This window comes from Odocoileus virginianus, chromosome 13 (genome assembly GCF_023699985.2).
Source record: "Odocoileus virginianus isolate 20LAN1187 ecotype Illinois chromosome 13, Ovbor_1.2, whole genome shotgun sequence".
NCBI classification, from domain to species: domain Eukaryota; kingdom Metazoa; phylum Chordata; class Mammalia; order Artiodactyla; family Cervidae; genus Odocoileus; species Odocoileus virginianus.
The window spans coordinates 12,644,190-12,654,174 of NC_069686.1; positions in this window are offsets into that span (position 1 = coordinate 12,644,190).

Below are 9,985 nucleotides of genomic sequence, written 5' to 3' on the forward strand. Positions count from 1 at the left end.
AATCCTTTGCTTTCTTGCTTTCTTCATCTCAGTTAGGCTTCTCTATTTTTTTCCCACCCACTTTCTCAAAGGGTCGTAAACAATGGAATAAAGTTCCCTGTTCATGCTCCATTCGTACAATAAAGGTTTTACATGTCATTCTTAAACAAAGAACAGTGGTTGAATTAAACAGTATGTAAACTTAAATTAGAACATGGAATCATGCTTCCTGAGTGTGAATCCAAGCGCCAATATTTTTTCTTGTGTCCTGGCAGAAGTCAGTTCATCTCCCTGTGCTTCACAGTATTAATTTCATAGAACTGTTATGAGAACTAAGTGGGAAAATGTTTACAGTTAGAACAGTAGTGACATAGAGTTCAATATATGCTATTATTTTTAAATACCACTGAGATTTGTATGTAGATTGTTTAGTCTCCAATAGGAATGCAAAAAAACAACAAAAACATAAAATTGAAATTAAAATTAGCAGAACCTTTGAAAATGAATCTCATAAGTAGGGCCCTAGTTTTTAAAGAGGCATATAAATATTAGAATATTTATAGAGAATATGGACTTGTTTACAGAATCTCTAGGAAGAGACACACACAGGATTCCTTTATGTGGTATTCCAGGGGGACAAAAATTTTGTGCCCATTATGTGTAAACAGGATAGCTGGGCTTGAGGTTACAAAAATAAGAGTTTGTTTACAAAAACTTATGATCTTATACCCCTATAAGATCAAACAGTATACTTTTACCCTGTATATACCCTATATACAGTATACATTTTAGATTTAAAAAAAGAGTTGGGACAATAGTGAAAAGCAAACACACACACGTTGGGTTTTTTTCAAACTCAATCTAGCTTAAAAAAAATTATAAATCACACTATGTATATAGTTTTGTATCCTGCTTGCTTTCACTAAATGTTACACATTATCCCAATGCTATTCCATAATTTTAGAAGGATTTCCTGTTGCTGCATAAACATACATTTGTGTAATAGTTTCTGAATTCTTTGTTATAGCCATTGATACTCATCGTAGAGGTTAAGAGCAAGGGTTTCGATGTAGACTGGCTACTTAGGACGACCAGCTTCCCCTCTTGTGATTTTGGAAAAGACGATTCCCCACTCATCTCTTTGAGTGTACTTCAGCTTTTATGTAAAAACAGGAATAACAGTACCTACTTCACAGGTTTTGAGAAGTGTGTAAACCAATTAGCCTGGCAATTTTGCCAGTTAAAGAGTTCAGTAAATTTAGCTATTTTTCTAAGAAATAGTTTTAGACACTTTCATTGCTTCACCAATATCCATTCTGTGCCTTCCTATTATACAGGAGTCATACAGTTAGAGATGAAGATTAGGCATTGATTTATTTAAATAAATCAGGCTAATCCTACCCCTCTAGCCAGTGATTGTTCCAAGTAAACCATGCATATCCTAAAAAGTCTATGGCGTTTGTATGATCACAAAAATGGACAAGCAACCAACAGGTCAACAGATCTCATTATGGCCCTGTTAAACTATGTATTATATAGTAACTGTTTTGATTTTTAAAGCAAGCTGCTTTTTCATCAAAAGATAAACCCTACATAGAAATGGTAAATTGTTCTTTGGACATATTATTTGTACTTTCTAGAATTCTTAGGTTTGTATCTGTATCTCTGGGTGAACTCAGAAGCTGTAACTTTGATACTAAATTGTCTAAGTTTTGGTGTCAGAGGTCAATCCTATCTTTGTTACTTTTGCTTCTAGTGCTGTAGGTTTAATCCATTCACTCTGAGTGACCATCAATTTGCCTTTCAGCATTACACATTATCCTCTATTTTTGCTGTTTTCACTGTATTTTAGTGTGTTTTTCTTGACAAAATAGCTGTTTAGAAGACTTTTTCAAAATTATTATGCAGGTGCTTGTGCTTTTATTATTTTCTATGTTTATTATCCTGTGATCAAAGAACATGCCCTGCACAACTTCTGCCCTTTAACGTGCACTTCAGGGAAATCTTGCAGCTCCAAGGATTGCTTTCAGCTTTTACACTCCACTCAGATGTGATGTCATATGGACACCAAACAATGATCCACTTCATTCCTCTGGGAAATTCAAGGAAGCTCAAAGGATCTAGGCTTAGTGTAGAAAAGGGTGATTTCCTTGCAATTTGTCTTTAGGACAAAGAGGCTGAAAAGAACAAGTTTAAGGATTTTTTTTCCCCATGTTGTTTTTAATCCTGCGGTTAAATATTCTAAATCAGCTGGTATTCAGAAGTTATCTTTCTGGGTCTCCTCTGCTGGCTTTGTTATTTGTCAGTATTACTATCTGATCAATTTGTAAACTATCTTATTTGAGACAATGTAATTCTCATCACCATACATATCTTTTTTTTTCTTACTTTTTAAGAGTAATTTTTCCCTTCTATTTGATTAGTGTTACGATTCACAGACCATTGTGATGTCTTCAGCACAATCTCTAAACCATTTTTGTACTTCTGTATTTTAACCCTATGTTACCCTGCATATAAATATTAAGGTTTGCTGTCTTCACTACTGAGTGTAACTATATTAGTGTACATGTTGTTATTCAGCCTTATACCTCCTCCTGTACATTGTACTCTGAGATACTTTTTGTGCCACATGTACATGACAAGATTTGATTTAAGTCTCTTGGAAGAAGCAAACTATTTCACTTTCTTTTTAGAATTTAAATGATCTAAAATTTTTTATCTTAAGTGCTCTTTTTGACTTTTATCTCATATAGTTTCATTCATGTTTTTTTCAAGGACTTTGACAAGAGACATTCTGTTATTAATTTTATTGTTATCCACCTTGACAGATTTCACTGTTAAATTTACACTTAATTTTCCAAGTAAAAAACACAGTAACTTTTTTCTTTACAAAAGAATTTCTCTTCACTTAATTCCCCACCTCCCACACAAAAAAAGGGAAATTTCCATACTTTCTTGGCCTTCACTCAAAGACTGAGATTATTTAATAAATCTTGCTCTCAATATCAGATTTACAATAATTATCTGTATTATTCTAACTGTTGCATTGATTTCAATACTCACCGGCTTGTCTTTCCCCATTCTTTTATTCTGAATATTGATTCATTCTGGGAGTGTATTGATTATATTCAAGTACTTTTTTCCTATGTAGTGTTTTTTTCAAAATGAGCAGTACAATGAACATCACAGAATCCTTTTCTGTTACCTTCACATTTGGAGTAAAGAAATCCTGAACTACACAACCCTGTAGACACTGTTCCATTCCAGCTGGCATCTAATGTGCAGATGAAGATCTTCAGACTTGAGCCCTTTTAAAAATCAAGGTTTCTTCTATCAAAACTATTTTTTTTTTTTGTTTAATTCATCTTGCCTTCTTAGGGAACATCTATTATTCACAGGATAAATCTTCATCATCAGCCTTTTGTATCTCCACATTTTCTCTCAATACATTCCTGTATCGGTGCTTTGGATTTATTGTAACTTTATTAAGTTGCGGAATTCCTTACAGGAGAGCTTATTAAGCACAGTTTAGAACACAGATGAAGACAGCTTTAATCTGGTTGATACCAAGTTGGGGGAACCTCTCTGTCTTCCCTTTGCTGGTTCATGAGAATCCGTAACATTCTGCAAGCAGCGTGGTAGTTACTGTTCTTCACTATGGGTTAGATTTTCTTTAATCTGTGACTATTTACTATTTCTGACACAACTTTTAATTTAGCTTCTCCCTATCTTTTCCTCCTCTCTGGCTCCTCTGTGTCCTTGTCGTCATAATGCCCTGTCGTACCAGAGCCGGGGACGCAGGTATTTTCTAACACGTCCTGCTTTAAACGCACTGGATGGATACAGAAAGCCCTTCCCTCTGAATGCCTCAGGCTACTGCTGTTCTCTCACACTGCAGGAGTGTCTGTTTCATTAGCCTCATGTTGATACTGTTTAATGCATTAAGAAACCAAGACTTTGAATGATGTGTAAGACAAATACAAAAAATGCATAAAACATAAAAAGCACAACTCAAAAAGGTTTTCACAAAGTTACCACCACGCAGATCCAGAAAGACAAGATTACCAGTATACCACAAGCCCCCTTTTATCCCTCTGTGACCCCTCCCCAATTAATTCTGCTTAAGTTTTGTTTCTGAACCCTTTCACAAGTGGGAATCATATAGCATTTTCTTTTGTTGGCTCCTTGGTCAGTATGTTCATAAGATTCATCCAAATTATTACATGTAGCAAGCAAATTAGCTCATTTCCTCACTATAGAGTACTTCACAGTATCCATTCTGCTGATGGCCATTAGGGGCTGCTTCTACTTTGAGCTACCAGTAAAGTTCATCTTCGGGACATGTATTTTCTTATCTTTTTTGGATACACACATTAGCAGTGGAACTGCTGAGTTGAGGGTGGATGTATGTTTTAACATTAACAGGTATTTGTCAAATATTTCTCAGGTGGTTGAACCAATTTACACTCCCATCAGCAGGTTGAGAGATCCTGTTGCTCCACACTCATACCAACATCTGGTATTGTTGATATCTTAATTTTTGCTGCTCTTACCAGTGGAGGGGTATCTTACTGTGGTTTTAATGTTTCCTTGATGACCAGCATTACTGAGCATTTAACCGATTTTAAAAAGATTCAACTTACATTAAATGTCAAAGTAAAAAATGTTTTAATGAGAGAATGTTTTAATGTTTCTTCATAAAAGCTAAAGAATGTACCCAATCCTCCCTTCCTCTGCCAAAAGAAACTGTAATCCTTTCTCGGCCTTCTTTTGTGAAATGCCAGTAGCGTAAATCTCTTGCCCATTTCTCAATGAGGACACATGTAGCCAGGCTGATTTCGGAATTGGCAGAACACAGGGACTGCTTTAAGCTCTTTCAGAGTTCACTAAAGTGCTGATGTAATATCCAGCACATTGTCTGAAATGTCAGGCCCATTCCATTTCTCCAGGAAACGCAAGGATGTCTGTTAGATCTAGGCTTAGGGTGGAAGAGGCTAAGGGATTTTCATGCAATAAGACCAAAGTTCTTAAGACAGAGGATGAGTATTTTAAAAAATCTGCTCTAAGTGTTCTAATCTGCTGATGGGCGGAAGATCTCTCTGGGCTGCTTATGCTGCCTTTGTCATTCAGCACTGCTCTTCTGCTCAGAGGTGGGATCTCTTCCACAACTCTCCACCCCAAGGTGAATGTCAGCTGTGGTTCTCTTGGTTAAGGAAAAGCTCCAAGACAGTGCAGCTTCAGTGCCACTAGTTAAGAAACGCAGAATGAAAGCCTTTTCTGATGGGACTCTCAATAGCTATCGCTCCAGTTTCATAATGAGATGGATGAAACTGGAGCCCATTATACAGAGCGAAGTAAGCCAGAAAGATAAAGACCATTACAGTATACTAACACATATATATGGACTTTAGAAAGATGATAACGATAACCCTATATGCAAAACATCAAATTATTAGTATAGCCTTCTTATATACAAGTTAATAAGGAGTGTTAGAAGCTGGGAAGCTAAGGTATCATCTTGTTTCATGTGACAAGTTGTTTCAAAGTGGGATTTGAGTCAGCTATTAAAGAAAATCCACCTCATTACTGCTTTATAGTAAACATTTCTCCTAGTATCTACTATTCTTACCAATGTATCTACTTAGTCTTATCTATTTAAGTTTCAATGAATGATACCAATTTTTTTTCTTAAATGTTTTCAAGGGTATTTTTGCAGAAAGTTGGGAGAAGGGGGTTATAAGTATCTGTGTTTACACAGCCTTTATCTTATGTTCTAGATGAGGAAACAGGCCTCAAAAGGCCATGGTGATATCACACATGAAATATGCTCTTGGGAGAACTAAAGACAAAGATAATAACAAGACTTAGAAGACATGATACATTGTTATATTACAAGTAACTGAAAGCTATTGAACAGAAGCTGGGTATTATTTCAGGCACACTGCTCATCTTGCAGGATGTTGTAAGGAGATCTAATTTCATTCTACTTTATGAAATACTTACTCTGAGTCACTGCAGTAATTTAAGACTGGGCTGGGTGAAAGATGGGACCACATTACAGTGTCTATCTACAGTTCCCACATTTGGGGTGTAAGTGGTAGAAAGTGAACCCTGCCAGAATTCTGATGAAAGGATTAAGCCAATATGGTATTGATGGGAGATGAACCCACTACTGCAAACCCTCACAGGGGTTTGCAATGGCAAAGAAAAGATGGGTACTCTCTTCAAGTATACTTTTTCTTTGCCATCGGTGGTCCAATTTTGATACAGCCAAAGCTGGTCAGTCTGTCCGTCCCAGAGCTCTCCTCCACTGCTACAGGTTCTTCCTAAAGTCAGTCCTACAAGTAACAAGCTGTGATCCCTTCCCTACCTTCCCCCAATGTCAATGGCCACTTATGCTTCTTAAATTACTAATGTACTAATGTGGAAGAGGAAGAAAGCTTTTTGTGCCTAACTGGGGCCCCAAACCAAAATAACAGAGTTTGTCAATGATGAAAGGAACATTATGTATTTTTATATATCAGATCTTCCTGTATATTAGTAGATAACTCTATTTAGATGACTTTAAATCTCTTCTTTTAGCATTAAAAAAAAACCCCACAAAAATAAAAGAAACAAAATCCCTAACAACTCTGTGCTAATAAATGCTGAGACCTATAAATTACTAACACTGGAAAACAGTAATATCTGAACAAGAAAATTACTAGTAACACCATTTACCTTCAAGATCAGAAACGGAGAGAGAGGCAGGAAAGTTCAGAGTGTAGATTAACAGGAATAGCTGTGAGTAAGCACTTTGGTTATCCTACTGTACCCAGCAGTTTCCCAATTATTTGTGAAAAACAGTACTTGCTTTTTCACACATTCCTGATTTTTGCATCTCAAACATTAATAACTTTCCTTAAACAGTCTGCTAAAGCCTTCCTCCCACCACTTCTGCAGCAGTGTGGTCAGAAAGGCAGTCTCTAGGATGCCATAGGAGCTGCAGTCGTGGTTAGCTTGGAGTTTAGCTAGCTCACGTGGACCTGGACGTTTAGATAGTGGCTACAATTCATAGATGACAGTCATTGGACTTTCTTTTCCTGTGATAACCACTCAAGTGGATTCTCACAGGACCTGTTAACTTTCTCAGAGTGTAGTGGGACCTGCGTATTCTCCTGAGGACAATTCTAACTAAATACAGCACAGTCATTGTAATGAATGAACTGCAATTTCATATTTTAACTAAATATTTCTGTTTGACCCCCTAGCAATACCATACCTTCAGTTCACAGGATCCACTGTTCTTGAGTTACTGTTTCTAGAAAAGGAAATAATGCAATCCATTTATTAGAATTCAGATATTAAAATGGAACTTCTTACCTAGTAAGGATGACCATTATGTTTTCTTTCTTTACTGAAATCATATGTAAAAATAACTGCCATGACTTTTACTAGAGCTTACCACTCACATATGGAAGAAATAAGACTTGCATGTGGCTGTATTGCTGGGTGAAAAGGCTATATAAATATTTCACTTGTTTCTGCCTTTACTGCTATTTGGTTTTATGTGGTCATAAGAAGTTATTGACAGGTAAACTGCACTTAACATATCAAAAGATTTTTTGGGTGCACCAAAAAAACATTCATTTTATAAGATTCACTTTAGGATTGTAGTAATACTTACATACATAGACATGATTTCTGTACCCTTGTGATTATTCTACTCCAATTTTTTAGATACTAATGATATCACCTTCAAGCTCTTTGCCATTTAAAAAGAATGACACAGATTTAGGAATTTCTTCAGAGCCAAAATCTGATTCACTTATTAACATAATTCACTTCAAAATAAATGTAAATAGAAAGTAAAATTAGGTAGAAGCTTTCAGTGACATAAAGCAAATAATTACCATCCTTCAGAAACATCGAAAAACATCTGCCAACAGGAAAAAGCTGGCCTGACATTTTGCTATTTGTGAGACGGCTTGTGTTTTTCAATTTCTTATGGTAATTCATATGTATTGATAACAAATTGAGGGAAAGCAGATGCTTAATTCTAAAAAATGCTCAAGGTAAACAACTTGGCAACTTCTCAGGGTCTTACTTTTACAACAGTCCAGCCTAAGGTCCAATATGTGGGATCTCTTTAGGTCAGTATGCCACAAAGTCAATGCCAATGACTACCTTATCAGAATCACTCAGAGACCCTGACAAAAAACCCAACCCAAACCTAACACAATCAGTGTACCTGCATTCTAAACAAACATATGAGGTGACTCTTGCAGACACCAAAGTATAAGGACCACTGCTCTAGACAATACAAATTCTATCATGTCAGGCTCAATACCTTAGATACCACTGGAATGCTGTACTTTCTGAGAGGCAATTTTACCACCACCTAGTGGTAAGGTCTCTCATTTCTATTTTCTGTTCATTAATATTGAGTAGGTTGAGAACACACTTCTGGGAAGGCTAAAATTTTTGAGTAAAAGTTCCCTTAGTATTTTGTATTAATTTTTAATCTAGGGTTGGATAAAAAAGTTTTTAAAAAAAAGCTTGTAAATAAAATGACACCATACCATATGAATAAAAAAGTTTACATTCCAGAAGAATCTTTCCTAAAAATTACTCCTTCTAATACTAGTGCCCTGTCTGTAGTATGCCTCTAAAAACACACTTAATTCACAGCGCAAACTATGGTCTTTTTTAGAGTTACAGGGCTGGGGTACACTAGCAAATTAAAGGCTCTGGAAGCTTCATGGTCAAAAATACCTGTGAACTAATAATAACTGAACATTTCCTAAACATACCGGACCATGAAAACTTCTTTCCAAAAGAAATACTTCTTGACTTCTCTCAAGACAATAGTGTTTCCAGGAACATAGTTTGGAACATGATGCTCTAGAAGCAGCAAATCTGAGAGCTGCTTTCAGTATGTGATGGACCATAAAAGATCTGACAATGAATTTACAAAAAAGTCTGATCAGGATTTATTTTAAATGTTATTTATTATGCAAACCATATATTTGAAAGAGAAGTTTATTGCTCTATATTGCTTAGCATTTTCTTTGAAATAAAAAAGCACTAATAAAAACCACACTATGTTGGCAATTGCATGGTATCAAAATGTCTATACATTTCATTCTTATACCAAAAGTGCAATTGAGAAGTAAACATTTAGGTGAAGACATAAGCACTAGCTTATTAAATGCTATTTTTTAGGTTCTAGAATTTCCTCATTTTAAGAAAAATGTGACATTCTGGCTTTTAAAGTTTTAGGGATCAACGGCAAGAGACAGGAGAGCGGCAACAAGGCTAAACGATTGAGAGGATTAAGATTAAATGCATATGGAAGCCAAAGTAACAGTTATTCACTGAGGCATGCAATTGGGAGAGAAAACACAAGAGAAAGTTGCACTGTAAAAGCAATGAAGTGTTTTGCAGGCAGAGACTACTATACCTTTTTTTTAAAAGAATTTATATGAAGAATTCAAATAAACATGGACAAGGCACCTTACTGAAATCACGACTGTTTACTGGAACTGGCTACATCACCTTAAATGAAGAATAGAAAACATGGAGGGCTGGAGGGTATATGATAGCTCCCATGTGAAAGAGTCAATTTCTACAGGGTCTAGTGAAAAACTTCAAGAATAATAAGTAAAATAGCAAGAAATGAGGTTTTATGTCAATAACAAGGATTAACCAAACATGCAATGGACTCAGTTAGGCAGTAGGGAGCTTCCTATTTTTACATTATTTGGATTAACCATCTGGCAGGAATATTTGGGGGAAAATTCAAGCATTAATCGAGTGGTAGAGCTAGATAAACTTCAAGACACAATTTAATTCTAATCTGTGAAAATGGAACTACATGTGCAGTAAATGAGTTTGGGATGAATAAATCTATCTATTGGTAATTATTCCCTAATTCTCTTCGGTTAAGTTTTTCATTTCTAAAGACATCACTGGCTTTCTTTTTAAAAGATGGCCTTTGGCTAACAGAAAGATACTTGGTTCAATT